At 40.9% G+C, this 15,666-nt stretch overlaps 1 protein-coding gene across 3 annotated transcripts in view; it reads left to right on the forward strand.

Moving 5' to 3' along the window:
- Positions 1–15,666, forward strand: part of PPP2R3A (protein phosphatase 2 regulatory subunit B''alpha) — a 147,826-nt gene that overhangs the window by 104,139 nt on the left and 28,021 nt on the right. The window lies entirely within an intron of this gene.

A 15,666-nucleotide genomic window follows, 5' to 3' on the forward strand; every position in this document is an offset into this window, starting at 1 on the left:
TTTCTTTTTCTTCCCTAATTGCTTGTTAGGACTTCCAATAGTGCGCTGAATTAAAGAATAGATATAGATATCCTTGAAAAGCTTTCACCTTTTCACCAGTGAATGTGCTGTTAGCTGTGATTTTATCATATGTGGTCTTTATTATGTTGAGGTACATTCCCTCTGTACCCATGTTGTTGAGAGTTTTTTTAATCATAAATGAATATTGAATTTTGTCAAATACTTTGTATCTATTTAGATAATCATATTATTTTATCCTTTATTTTGTTAATGTGTATCGCATTGATTTTGAACCATTCTTGTATTGCTGTACTAAATCCCACTTGATCATAGTGTATGATCTTTTTACTGTATTGTTGAATTCAGTCCTGTAATATTTTGTTGAGGATTTTTACATCTATGAGGTAGGACAATTAAGTTCACGAACTCATCCTAGAAAAAATGCTACATACCTCATTGCTGAATATCACTATGGTCACCTTTGAAGTACTCCCCTTGGGAAGCTATGTACCAATGCCGGTGCCTAGTTCACCCTTCAGAGCAATTTTGGAACACTTTTTCTGGAATGTCCTTCAGAGCTGTCGTCGTATTACCTTTGATGTCCTGAATGTCATCAAAATGTTTTCCTTTTAATATGTCCTTTATCTTCGGGTAAAGAAAAAAGTCATTGGGGGCCAGATCAGGTGAGTAGGGAGGGTGATCCAATACAGTTATTTGTTTACTGGCTAAAAACTCCCTCACAGACAGTGCTGTGTGAGCTGGTGCATTGTCGTGATGCAAAAGCCATGAATTGTTGGCAAAAAGTTCAGGTCGTCTAACTTTTTCACACAGCCCTTTCAAGACTTCCAAATAGTAAATTTGGTTAACTGTCCAGTTGGTACAAATTCATAATGAATAATCCCTCTGCTATCAAAAAAGTTTAGCAATATCATTGCCACAAGTTCACAAACTTAATTGTCAGACCTCGTATATCCATCAAGAATATTTGCCTGTAATTTTCTTGTGGCATCCATTTCTTGTTTTGTCATGCTGACCTTGTAAAATGAGTTTGTAAGTATTTCCTCCTCTTCTGTTTTTTTTTTCGTGTGTGTGTGTGTTTCGGAAGAATTAATATTAATTCTTTGAACATTTGGTAAAATTTACCAGGAAAGCTGTCCGGTCCTGGACTTTTGTTTGTTGGGATGTTTTTGGTTCAGTCTCCTTACTAGTAATCATCTATTCAGATTTTTCTGTTTTTTCATGATTCATTCTTGGTATGTTATATGTTTCTAGGAATTTACCCATTTCTATTAGGTTCTCAAATGTGTTGTGGTATCATTGTTCATAGTAGTCTCTTGTAATCCTTTGTGTTTCTGTGGTATCAGTCACAACATTTTCTTTGTTATTTCTGATTTTATTTATTTGAGACCTCTCTTTCTTTTGATGATTTTAGCTAAAGGTTAGTCAATTTTGTTTCTGTTTCAAAAGAACCACTTCTTAGTTTCATTGATCTTTTTAATTGTCTTTTTAGTCTCTATTTCATTTATTTCTGCTCTGATCTGCTCTGATCATTTTTCTACTAACTTTGGGCTTCATTTCTTTTTAGTACCTTAAGGTGTGATATTAGGTTGTTTATTTGAGATTTTTCTTGACGTATTTATTCATTGCTTTGAAGTTCCTTCATAGAACAGCTTGTGCTGCATCCCATAGTTTTGCTTTGTTGAATTTCCATTTTTATGTATCTCAAGATATTTTTTGCTTTCTCTTGATTTCTTCTTTGACCTATTGGTTGTTACATAGTGTGTCGTTTAATCTCCACATATTTGTGAATTTTTTGGTTTTCTTCTTGTAATTGTTTTCTGGTTTTGAACAGTTGTGACCAGAAAAGATGCTTGATATGCTTTCAGTTTTCTTAAATTTATTGAGACTTGTTTTGTGGCCTAACCTATGACCTGTCATGTAGAAAGTTCCATGTGCATTTAGAAGAATGTGTATTCTGTTGCTTTTGGATAGAATGTTCTGTACATATCTGTTAAGTCCATTTTGTCTATCATGTCATTTAAGGCCAATGTTTCCTTACTGATTTTCTCTCTGGGTGATTTGTCCATTTGATGAATGTGGGGTATTAAAGTCCCCTACTATTATTGTCATACTGTCTATGTCTTCATTTGGGTCGGGTAATATTTGGTTTATATATTTAGGTGCTCCTAAGTGTTGGTTGCATAAATATTTACAAATGTTATATCCTCTTGTTGAATCGATCTCTTTATTATTCTGTAATGTCCTTCTCTGTCTTTTATTAGTCTTTCTTTTAAAGTTTTATATGATATAAATATAGCTACCCCAGCTCTTATTTGGCTTCCATTTGCAGGGAATATTCTTTTCCATGCCTTCACTTTCAGTTGTGTGTGTCCTTACATCTGAACTGAGTCTCTTGTAGTCTACATATAGACAGGTCTTGTTTTCTTATTCAGCCCCTCTGTTACTTTTGACTGGAGAATTTAGTCTATTTGCACTTAAATAATTATTGATAGATATGTACTTATTACCATTTTGTTAATTGTTTTCTTGCTGTTTTTTAGTCCCGCTGTTCCTTTCTTCTCATGCTCTTTGTGGTTTGATGACTTTCTTTATTGGTATGCTTAGGTTCCTTTATCTTTTGTGTATGTACTCTATGGTTTGTGTTTACTGTGACACTTACATATTAACATATTAAAAAGTCTATTTCAGTTCTTAAGAACTTAAGTTTGAACACATTCTAATGCTCTACATTTTTACTCTCCCCCTTTCACATTTTATGTTTTGATGTCACATTTTATATCTTTTTATTGTGTATCCCTTAACTAATTATTTTAATTATAGTTATTTTTACTACTTTTGTCTTTGAACCTTTATATTAGCTTTATAACTGATCAGTCTACCACCTTTTCTATATACAGAGGGCACCAAAAAAATGTATGCACATTTTAAGAAAGGAAAAAAATTGTATTAAATTACACTGATAGTAACTACTTTGAGTACCTCTTGTAATTGCAGAAGTCAAACATGACTTGTATTCATTCATCTTTTGTTATTGGTATATATATATATATTTTTTTTTTTTTTAATATTTTTTTTATTTTTTTAATTTATTGGGGTGACAATTGTTAGTAGAATTACATAGATTTCAGTTGTGCAATTCTGAATCACATCATCCATAAATCACACTGTGTGTTCACCACCCAGAGACAGCTCCCCTTCCATCACCGTACATTTGATCCCCCTCCCCCTCATCCCCCCCCCCCCCACCCCCCTTACGCTCTGGTAACCACCAAATTACGTTCCCCAGATTAATTTTCAAACCCCGTGGCCATCCTGTGGTCACCGACTGCCCTCCAATCCCCTCACCCTCCCCCCCACCCCCCACTCCCCCCGCCCATCTAGCAACCCTCAGTTTTTCCTCATTGTCTCCCAGTTTCTGATTAGTTCATTCACTTATTCTTTTCTTTAGAATCCGCAAATAAGTGAGATCATATGGAACTTATCTTTCTCTGTCTGACTTATTTCACTTAACATAATGTTCTCTAGATCCATCCATGTTGTTGCAAATGGTAAGATTTCTTTCTTCCTTATGGCTGCATAATACTCCATTGTATAAATGTACCACAGTTTCTTAATCCAATCATCTACCGATGGGCATTTTGGTTGTTTCCATGTCTTAGCTATTGTGTATAGTGCTGCAATAAACATAGGAGTGCATAGAGATTTTTGAATTGAAGTTCTGGATTTCTCCGGATAGATACCTAGGAGTGGAATTACTGGATCATAAGGTAGTTCCATTTTCAGAATTTTGAGATACCTCCATACTGTTTTCCATAGCGGCTGCACCAGTCTGCAATCCCACCAACAGTGCACAAGCGTTCCCTTTTCTCCACATCCGCGCCAGCACTTGTTGTTTGTTGATTTATTGATGATAGCCATTCTGACTGGGGTGAGGTGGTATCTCATTGTGGTTTTTATTTGCATTTCTCTGATGGTTAGTGAGGTTGAGCATTTCTTCATATGTCTGTTTGCCATCTGAATGTCCTTTTCAGAAAAATGTCTCTTCAAGTCCTCTGCCCATTTTTTAATTGGATCGTTTGTTTTTTTGGAGTTGGGTTGAGTAAGTTTTCCATAGATTTGTGATATTAATCCCTTATCAGATATATCACTGGCAAATATCTTTTCCCATTCAGTAGGATCCCTTCTTGTTTTATTGATGGTTTCCTTTGCTGTGAAAAAACTTTTTAGTTTGATATAATCCCACATGTTTATTCTTTCTCTTAGTTCCCTCGCGCGAGGGTGTATATCAGTAAAAATCTTACTCCGGGTAATGTCTGAGAAGTTTCTTCCTATATTTTCTTCTAGGTATTTTATGGTTTCAGACCTTACATTTAAGTCTTTAAGCCATTTTGAATTTATTTTTGTATATGGTGTAAGGAGGTGGTCCAACTTCATTTTTTTGCATGTGTCTGTCCAGGTTTCCCAGCACCATTTATTGAATAGACTGTCATTACTCCATCGTACATTCTTGCTTCCCTTGTCGTAGATTAAATGGCCATATAGGCGTGGATTTATTTCTGGACTCTTTATTCTGTTCCATTGATCTATGTGTCTGTTTTTATGCCAGTACCATGCTGTTTTGATTACTGTAGCCTTGTAGTATAATTTGAAGTCAGGTATTGTTATACCTCCCACTTTGTTCTTATTTCTCAAGATTGCCTTTGCTATTCGGGGTCTTTTATGGTCCCATATAAATTTTAGGATTATATGTTCTATTTCTGTGAAAAACGACGTTGGCAGTTTGATAGGAATTGCATTGAATATGTATATTGCCTTAGGCAGTATGGACATTTTAATTATATTAATTCTTCCTATCCATGAACATGATATGTGTTTCCATCTATTTATATCTTCCTTCATTCCTTTCATCAGTGTCTTATAATTTTCTGAGTATAGATCTTTTACTTCTTTGGTTAAATTTATTCCCAGGTATTTTATAGTCTTTGGAGCGATTGTAAATGGGATTGTTTTTTTAATTTCTCCTTCTGATGTTTTATTATTGGTATATACAAATGCAACTGATTTCTGAATATTAATTTTGTATCCTGCCACTTTACTAAATTCATCTATCAGCTCTAATAGCTTCTTGGTGGAGTCTTTAGGGTTCTCTATATATAGTATCATATCATCTGCATACAATGATAACTTTACTTCCTCCTTACCAATCTGGATGCCTTTTATTTCTTTTTCTTGTCTGATTGCTGTGGCAAGAACTTCCAGAACTATGTTGAATAGAAGCGGAGATAATGGGCATCCTTGCCTTGTTCCTGATCTTAGGGGGAATGGTTTTAGCTTTTCCCCATTGAGTATGATGTTAGCTGTGGGTTTGTCATATATGGCCTTTATTATGTTGAGATAAGATCCCTCTATTCCCACTTTCTTAAGGGTTTTTATCATAAATGGCTGTTGAATTTTATCAAATGCTTTTTCTGCGTCTATTGATATGATCATGTGATTTTTATTTTTCATTTTGTTAATGTGGTGTATCACATTAATAGATTTGCGGATGTTGAACCACCCCTGCATACCAGGAATGAATCCCACTTGATCGTGGTGAATGATCTTTTTAATGTATTGCTGAATTCTGTTTGCTAATATTTTGTTGAGGATTTTTGCATCTATGTTCATTAAAGATATCGGCCTGTAGTTTTCTTTTTTTGTGGTGTCTTTGTCTAATTTTGGGATCAGGGTGATAGTGGCTTCGTAAAAAGTGTTTGGGAGTCTTCCCTCCTTCTGGATTTTTTGGAAGAGCTTGAGGAGAATTGGTGATAATTCTTTTTTGAACGCTTTGTAAAATTCACCTGTAAAGCCATCTGGTCCAGGGCTTTTGTTTGTTGGGAGACTGTTGATTACTGATTCAATTTCCGTGGTGGTAATCAGTCTATTCAGGTTTTCTGTTTCTTCTTGAGTTAGCCTTGGAAGGTTGTACGCCTCTAGAAAATTGTCCATTTCTTCCAAATTGTCAAATTTGTTGGCATATAGTTGCTCATAGTAACTTCTTAAAACTCTTTGTATTTCTGCAGTGTCCGTTGTCACTTCTCCTCTTTCGTTTCTGATTTTATTAATTTGGGTCCTCTCTCTCTTTTTTTTAATGAGTCTGGCTAATGGTTTGTCGATTTTGTTTATCTTCTCTAAGAACCAACTCTTGGATTCATTGATCTTTTGTATTGTTTTTCTGGTTTCTATTTCATTTAATTCTGCTCTGATCTTTATTATCTCCTTCCTTGTGTTCCCTTTGGGCTTATTTTGCTGTTCTTTTTCCAGATCCCTTAAATGTGAAGATAAACTGTTGATTAGTGATGTTTCTTGTTTCTTTAGGTAGGCCTGCAAAGCTATGAATTTCCCTCTTAGGACTGCTTTCGCGGCATCCCAAAGATTTTGGGTCGTCGTGTTTTCATTTTCATTTATCTCGAAATATCTTTTGATTTCTTCCTTGATCTCCTGCTTGACCCATTCATTATTTAGTAATAAGTTATTCAGCCTCCATGAATTGGTGTGTCTTCCCGTTTTTTTCCTGTAGTTCATTTCTAATTTCATAGCATTGTGATCAGAGAAGACAATTGGTATGATTTCAATTTTCTTAAATTTATCAAGACTTGTTTTGTGGCCTAACATATGATCTATCTTGGAAAATGTTCCATGTGCGCTTGAGAAGAAGGTGTATTTTGCAGCATTGGGGTGAAATGTTCTGAAAATATCGATTAAATCCAAGTGGTCCAATGTATCATTTAAGGCTGTTGTTTCCATATTGATTTTCTGTCTGGAAGACCTGTCCCTTGTGGTCAGAGGTGTGTTGAAGTCCCCGACTATAATAGTGTTACTGTTGATCTCTGCCTTTATGTCAGTCAGTACCTGTTTTATATATTTAGGTGCTCCTATGTTGGGTGCATAGATGTTTACTAGGGTTATGTCCTCTTGTCGGATCGATCCCTTTATTATTATATAGTGCCCATCTTTATCTTTTAGTATGTTCTTCATTTTAAAGTCTATTTTGTCAGAAATAAGTATTGCAACTCCAGCTTTTTTCTCGTTTCCATTTGCATGAAATATCTTCACTTTCAGCCTGTGTGTGTCTTTTGTTCTGAGGTGAGTCTCTTGTATACAGCATATACAAGGGTCTTGCTGTCTTATCCAGTCAGCCACCCTATGTCTTTTGATTGGAGCATTTAATCCATTTACATTTAAAGTGATTATTGATAGGTACATAGATATTGCCATTTTTAAATTTGTAGTTAGGTTGTTTTGATCTTTCTCCTATTTACAGAAGACCTTTTAGTATTTCTTGCAATGCTGGCTTGGTGGTAATAAATTCCTTTAGCTTATTTTTTTCTGGAAAGCTCTTTATCTCTCCATCAACTTTAAATGATAGCCTTGCTGGATAAAGCAATCTAGGTTGTAGGCCTTTGTTTTCCATCACTTTAAGTATCTCCTGCCACTCCCTCCTGGCCTTCAATGTTTCTGTAGAAAAATCATTTGATAGTCTTATGGGAGTTCCCTTGTATGTAACCCTCCGTCTTTCTCTTGCTGCTTTTAGGATTCTCTCTTTGTCTTTAAGCTTTGCCATTTTAACTATAATGTGTCTTGGTGTGGACCTGTTTGGGTTAATCCTGGTTGGAACTCTCTGCACTTCCTGGACTTGTATGTTGGTTTCCTTCATCAGGTTGGGGAAGTTTTCAGACATTATTACTTCAAATATGTTCTCAATCCCTTGCTTGCTCTCTTCACCTTCTGGTATTCCTATGATGCGCATGTTGTTGCGCTTGATGTTATCCCAGAGGTCTCTTAGGCCATCTTCATTGTTTTTTATTCTTTTTTCTTTTTGTTGTTCCGTTTGGGTGATCTCTGCTACCTTGTCTTCTAAGTCGCTGATTCGATCCTCTGCTTCATCTAGCCTGCTGGTAATTCCTTCAAGTGAGTTCTTAATTTCGGTAATTGTGTTCTTTAGTTCCAACTGGTTTTTCGTTATGATTTCTACATCCTTCTTTATGTTTTCTCTAAGCTCGTTTGTTATGATTTCTACATCCTTCTTTATGTCTTCTCTAAGCTCCTTAAACATTCTTATCACCAGTGTTCTGAACTCAGTCTCTGAGAGGTTGGTTACGTCTGCTTCATTTGGTTCCAGTTGTGGAAGCTTCTTCTGTTCTTTTATTTGGGACGTGTATCTTTGTTTCCCCATTCTGGCTGACTGTGTTTATTTTGATATATTAGGTAGATCCCCTAGAGTTCTTAGTTCTTGCTAGGTTATCTTGTGTAGTATGTGTCCTTTATATTTGACTCGCACCACGTCGTCCTCCTCTGCGTGTGCTCCAAAGGTGAGTCTTGTGTTGTGTACACTGTCCCGTTCAATAAGATCTTTAATTGCTTCCCGCTAATGAGCAGGTGGGGTCAACTCCTGGGCTGACCTGCCGTGAGACTTGGCTCTGCCCCCCGCAGGGCACTCTGCTGCGTGAGGGTTGACCACCCCAATGTGATTTGGCCTCTATGGGCTCCAGAGCCTGCCGAGAACCCCCTCTAGGTATGTGACCTGTAGGTCAACCCCGGCTGCACTCCGATTTGGTCTGGAGTTGGCCCCCAGATATGCCGAGTCCCGTGCCACCCAAGCTGGGCCCCGGCAGGGAAGTCCCAGAATAAGGCAAATCACCAAGCACAGCAGCAACGACAACAGCAAAGAAGAAGAAAAGAAAAAAAAAAAAAAAAAAAAACAGCCGATAACCCCCGCTCAACACAGGCAAAGATATCAAAGATACAAGATAAAGCAAAACAAAACCAAGCAAAGCAAAACAAAGCAAAACAAAAAGCAGCGACCGTCTCGGCCTGAGCCCATCAAGCAATGACCAGGTTGTCCTCTGCTGTACCAAAGAGCCCCCTGCTTATTGCGCAGGCAGAGCCGGTCACCTGGTGCTCAGAGAGACTTTGGGACTGCAGACTTAAAAGCGTGGGCCTGAGGGGTCTGGATGATAGTCTCCACAAAGTCAGTGCAGCTTCTGCCCTTGTCCGCACGTATGCACACCGAGAGGAGCACCACCAGTCCTTTGTCCAGAGCTCGTGAGTCCTAGGGCACTCCTTCAGTGTGTGTGTATGGGTGCGGGCGGGAGATTTCTGATCTGCTGACCGTGCCTCACAAGCTGGGCCCTGGCAGGGCAGTTTCAGAACAAAGCAAATCACCAAGCACAACAACAACAACAACAACAAAGAAAAATATCAAATACGTTCACATGCAAAAACCACCTGATAACCCCACTCGACAGAGGCAAAGATATCAAAGATATAAAGACAAAGCAAAACAAGACAAAACAAAGCAATACAAAAAGCAGCGACAGTCTCGGCCTAAGCCCACCAAGCAATGTCCAGGTTGTTCTCTGCTGTACCAAGGAGCCCCCTGCTTATTGCGCAGGCAGAGCCGGTCACCTGGTGCCCAGAGAGACTTTGGGACTGCAGACTTAAAAGCGTGGGCCTGAGGGGTCTGGATGATAGTTTTTACAATATCAGTGCAGTTTCTGCCCTTGCCTGCACAAATGCACACTGAGAGTGGCACCACCAGATATGTGACCAAAACTCTTGAGTCTTAAGGCACCTCTTCAGTGTGTGTGTGTGAGTGCGGGCAGAAGATTTCTGATCTGCTGAAAGCCCAGAGCTGCGCCTGCCTCACTGCTGATCTCCGGGTGTGTCTCGGCCGCTGCACCCACCCCACCCTAGGCAAGCCAGGAAGGGTGGGGGCTGGAGATGGAGGGGTCTTCACTCTCCCAGCCCAGCCGTGCGTCGCCCTCTTCCCGCAGGCCAGAAAAGGTGGTGGCTGGGGGTGGAGGCGTCTCTTCTCTCCTAGCGCAGCCAAAATCACGCACACTGCCCAGTCTGCCTGGGTCAGGGCTGCCCGTCAGGCTTCCCAAAGCGTGAGCGTTAGATACCACTTCTCAGTTCAGGGGCCGGTTTAAGTCTCTGGAAGGGCGGGGTAAGATTGGGAGGGCAGGGCGGGGGGGAGGGGCCCAGGTATGGAGACTGCGCCCCCCGTCCGCCGCAGGGCGCGCCGCCTTCCCAGCGGGAGAAATCAGCCGCGGGACGCAGGGAAAGCGCCCGCCTCCCGGTCTCTGCGCTCTGCGCGCCCGGCACAGCGGGGCTGCACCACGGTTTCCAGTCCCAGCCTCTGGAAGGGCGGGGTAGGATTGGGAGGGCAGGGCGGGGGGAGGGGCCCAGGTATGGAGACTGCGCCCCCCGTCCGCCGCAGGGCGCGCCGCCTTCCCGGCGGGAGAAATCAGCCGCGGGACGCAGGGAAAGCGCCCGCCTCCCGGTCTCTGCGCTCTGCGCGCCCGGCACAGCGGGGCTGCACCGCGGTTTCCAGTCCCAGTCTCTGGAAGGGCGGGGTAGGATTGGGAGGGCAGGGCGGGGGGGAGGGGCCCAGGTATGGAGACTGCGCCCTCCGTCCGCCGCAGGGCGCGCCGCCTTCCCGGCGGGAGAAATCAGCCGTGGGAGCAGGGAAAGGGCCTACCCCCGGTCTCTGCGCTCTCCGTTCCGCCTGGGATCCTGCGCCTGCCCGGCTCCGTGGTTTTCGGTCCTCGCCCCCCGCCAGCTGAGGCTCCGCTGGGGGCTGGGCTCTCCCGCCGCTGCCGGCCGGGCGCTCCCACGCCGCTTCTCCTCCTCCTCTCCTTGCTCCGTCCAGTTAGCTTATCCCCAAGAATTTCTTAGCTTCAAGCAATCCACGAATCTCTCCACAATATTGTGTGGTGAGCGAAAATTTCCTCGATGGGTTATAGTTCCCGTTTGCAACAAGATCTGGAGGAGAACTCAGATAGTGCGCCCTGCTGCCGCCATTCCTATCGCTATACTCTATTGGTATATATTGAGTATTACAATTTTAATATAGTTTTTTCTTTTCTTAAAATGTGTATACATTTTTTTTGGCACCCTTTATTTACCTCTAGCAGCAAGATTTATACTTTTATGTTTTCTTGTTACTAATTAGCACCATTTATTTTCAGCTTAAAGTCCCTTTATCATTCTTATAAGGCTAGTTTAGTAGTGATGAACTCCTCTAGCTTCGCTTCAGGAAAACTCTCCTTCAATTTGGATTGACAGCTTTGCCAAGTAGAGTATTCTTGATTGGAAGTTTTCTTTTTGTTGCACTTTGAATATATTTTCCCACTCTCTTTTGGCCCGCAAAGTTTCTGCTGAATATTCTGCTGCTGGTCTTGGGGCTATTCCCTTGTACATAAGAAGTTGTTTTTCTCTTGCTGCTTTTAAGGTTCTCTCCTTGTCTTTAACTTTTGACACTTTAATTACAATGTGTCTTGGAATGGGTCTTTTGCATTCCTCTTATTTGGAACTCTCTGGGCTTCCTGGATATGGATGTCTATCTCCTGCCTCATGTTAGGGAAGTTTTCAGCCATTAGTTCTTCAAATAAGTCTTCTGCCTCTTTCTCTCTTCTCTTTCTGGAACCATGGTAATGCGAATGCTAGTCTGCTTGATGTCGTCCTGTTAAGTTCCTTAAGCTATTCACTTTTTTCCATTCATTTTTCTCTTCGCCACTCTAATTGGGTGTCTTCAAGTTGAATGATCCTTTCTTCTGCTTCATCTTGTCTGCTATTGAACCCCTATAAATTATTTTTCAGTTAAGTTATTATATTCTTCAGCTCTGACTTCTATTTGGTACTTTCTTATACTCGTATTCTCCGTCTCTTCGTTGAAGTTCTCACTGTCTTCATTCTTTCTCCTGTCAAATTCGGTGAGCATTTTTATGAACATCATTTTGAACTATATCAAGTAAATCACTTATCTCTGTTTCATTAAGGAATATTTCTGAAGTTTAATTTGTTCTTTAGTTTGGAACAGAATCTTCTGCTTCTTCATTTTGCTTGACTCTATGTGTTGGTTTCTGTGGGTTAGATACCATAGCCACCTCTACTACTCTTGAAGTAGTGGCCTCATGTAGGAGATAAACCTTATTGTTCAACCCTGACTTAGCTCTTTGTTATCTCTCAAATGTTTATGATTGTCCAGGCAGGCTTTTTTATTTTTAATGACTCCAAGTAGTTGAGGGTGTGCCAGGACCTGTCAGTGTCACAAAGGGGAGCACTGCAGCACCTGGATTCAGGCTGATCGAAAGGCAGACTCTCAGGCAGCAGCATTTGAATTATACAAATACATACAGTCCTGTGGGACTGCAGCACAAGCCTCGCTGGCTTCCAGCGAAATCTAGGTGATCTGGAGGTGTCCTCTGGGCAGCAGTCACAAAAATCCAGGCACCAGACCAGTGTATAAGCTTCTTTCTGGGAGACAGCAAGCTGAAGTGAGGCAGAGGGAGCGCGCAAAGATGGTGTCCACCTGAAAGCACCTCCATAGGCCCCTAGGTGTGTGTCAAAAGTGAAGCCTGCCACTTGGGCCAAAGCTCCAATACAAACAAATAGGCAAATAAGCAAGTAAGACCGGGGATGTGTGTCAGTCTGCTGTATGCTCTGGGTGTGCAGCCTGCCAAGAACTGTCTCTATAACTGTCTCTATAACGATTGTTATAGTTCCGTGGGACCAAGGAATGGAAGTCACCCTGGCCACCAGAGCCAGGTAGGTGATCAATGGATGTTCTCTCGGCAGCAGTCATAAGAACTCTGGCTCCAGGTGTAAAAATCGGGCCACCAGATGTGTATAAAAGCTCCTCACTGGGAGATACTGACACTGGAGCACAGCAGAGAGAGAGAGGGTAAAGATAGTGCCCACCCTCTGAGGTTTCTGGAAAAGGATTACACTCAGCCCTTAGATGTGTGTTAATTAAAAGCCTGGCCCCCTGGCTGCAGCTATGATTTAAAAAAAAAAAAAAAAAGACAGGCTTCTTTCACACAGAAAGACTGAGCTCCTATTTCTGTTGCCTCTTACTGTGCTCTGGGGATGGCAGCCATTTCAAAACTCTTTCTCCATTGGTTACAAACTTGTGGAACCTGTGAGCATAAGCTTCGCTAGCCACGATAGCTAGACGATCTAGAGATTTCCCTGGCAGCAGCTGCAAAAATCGAAAGAGACAAGAGTATAAGCTCCTTTCTAGGTGCGACCAGCCAGCCAGAGCATGGCAGGGGTAGCTCAAAGACTGTGTCCAGCAGCCTCCATTCCCTGAGAGCACCTCCGTAGGTTCCTAGACATGTGCCAAACCAGAAGCCTGCACTTCAGGCCCAAGGTCCTGGACAGGCAAATAGGCATTTTGAACATAATGACTGGAAATGCATTTCAGTCTGCTGTCTGTGCAGTGCCTGGGAGTGGTAGTCGTCAAGCACTTTCTCCAACTGTTATCTCCCATGGGACCCAGGAACACAGGCCCCACTGGCCTCCAGAGCCAATAAAGGGGTGTCCCCTGAGCAGCAGCTGCAAAAAAAAAAACCCACGAAAACAGGGTACTAAACGTAAAAACTGTGTAAAAACTCCCTTTTGGGAGTTACTGGTGCTCTGGAGTGTGGCACAGGGAGAACATGAAATGGCACCCACTGGCTGGAGCCAGGCAAAGGGAGAGTGCAAAGATGGCACCTGCTAGCCTCCATCCCCAGAGACTACCCCAGCAGACCCCTACATGTGTATTAAATTAGATGCCTGCCCTTTAGGCCGACGCTTTAAGGTAAGGAAATGAGTTTCTTTCACAGAAAGTCTGGGCGCCTCTATTGGCTGCTTCTGCACTGGGCCGTGCTGCTGGTAAGTCCGAGAATGGGAGCCCCTAAAGAGCGGGTTCTCACTTCATTATACTCTTACTGGTCTCATGGATGCAATCCTGGTTGGTTTTCAAAGCTAGATGTTTTGAGGAGTTGTCTCTCATAGTAGGTCTTAAAAGTTGGGGTGCCCAATGTGGGTGTCAAATCCTTCACTCCTCAGGGAGAAGTGCCGAGTTCCTCCCAATTGTGGTTCACCGTATCAGGGGTGGGATTTACGGCGAGAGTCTGTTTTAGCCTCTCCTACCCGCTTAGATGTGGGTTTTTCTTGTTGCCCAATGTGTAGGTGTTGCTCAGTTAGTTTTTAGGGTTTTTTAAAGAAGAAATTGCTACTTATGTAGCTACTGATTTGGTGTGTCTGTGGAAAGGGGTGAATTTCGGATATTCCTACCTTGCCACCTTGAACTGGAACTGTGAAATCAGTATCCTGAAGAGGTATCTGCACTCCCCATGTTGACTACATTATTTACAATAGGCAAGGTATGGAATCAACCTAAATGTCCCCAGTAGAGAACTGAATAAAGAAAATGTGGTGCGCATATGCACAGACACAGTGGAATAATATTAGGCCTTTAAAAAGAAGGAAATCTTCTCATTTGCAACAACATGGATAAACCTGGAATACATTATGCTAAATAAGCCAGGCACAGAAAGACAAACACTGCATGATCTCACTTATATGTAGAATCTAAAAAATGTCGAATTCATAGAAGCAGAATACAGTGGTGGTTACCAGAGGCTGGGGGGGAGGGGTGAAACATGGAGATATTGGTAAATGGGTACAAAGTTGCACATATGTAGGATGAATAAGTCTAGAAGTGTAATGTACAACATGATGACTATAGTTAATACTGTATTGAATACTGGAAATTTGCTAAAAGACTATATTTCAGGTCCTCTAATTCCTCTCCCCCTCAAAAAAATGGTAACTTTGTGAGATATGTTAAGTAGCTTTACTATAGTAATTGTTTCACTATGTATATCAAATTATCTCTTTGTACACCTTAAATGCATACAATTTTTATTTAAAATATTAAAGAAAAAATTTAAATAAAATTAGAAAATTTTATAAAGTAAAAGGAAACATAAAATTAATTTTAAACACACATTTTATTTAACCCACTATATCTAAAATGTTATTTCAACATGTGGTCAGTATAAAAATATTGATGTTTTACTCTTTTTTTCATCCTAAGTCTTCAAAATCTGTTGTGTATTTGCACTTAAAGATATCTTCAATTGTACTAACATGTGGTTGATGGCTACTGCAATGTGGCTATGTGTTGGACTATGTGCATTTGAATAACAGGAGCTCCAGAAAAACAGAATGAATAAGGGGAGAGAGAGGCAGGAAAGAAATAAAACACTTTTTAAGAAAATTTTCAAGAACTTAAAGAATACTAGTTTCCAAATTGAGCAGGCTCTTAGAAAGACCAGCAAAATAGATGAATTTTAGACCCAGACCAAGTAACTTCATAATGATATTTCAGAACACCAGGGACTCAGAAACCTCTATAGGCTTCAAAGAATATAAAAAACAAAAAAACAGTTTATAAAGGATCAGATATCAACATGACTTTATACTTCTCAACAGTAACAGAGAGCTAGAAGGCAATGGATCACTGCCTTTAAAATCCTGAAGGACAGGCACCTTATATATAATTCTATTAACTAGCCAAACTACTAACCAAATTAGGGGGTAGATAAAAGGTATTTTCAACTATTGAAGATCTCAAAGAATTTAACTGCCATTCTACTGAAGGATGTGTTACACTAAACAAGGAAGTAAACTAAGAACGATGGAAATGTGAGATACAACAAACAGGAGAAAGGTGAAAGGAATCCCTAGGATGAAACTGTTAACCAGGCCTGGAGAACTAGTCCAGATCAGAGTAGGTCAGAAGGAACTAAGAAAGACATCATCAAGAAA

The sequence above is a fragment of the Rhinolophus ferrumequinum genome, chromosome 17 (genome assembly GCF_004115265.2).
Source record: "Rhinolophus ferrumequinum isolate MPI-CBG mRhiFer1 chromosome 17, mRhiFer1_v1.p, whole genome shotgun sequence".
Taxonomy (NCBI): Eukaryota; Metazoa; Chordata; class Mammalia; order Chiroptera; family Rhinolophidae; genus Rhinolophus; species Rhinolophus ferrumequinum.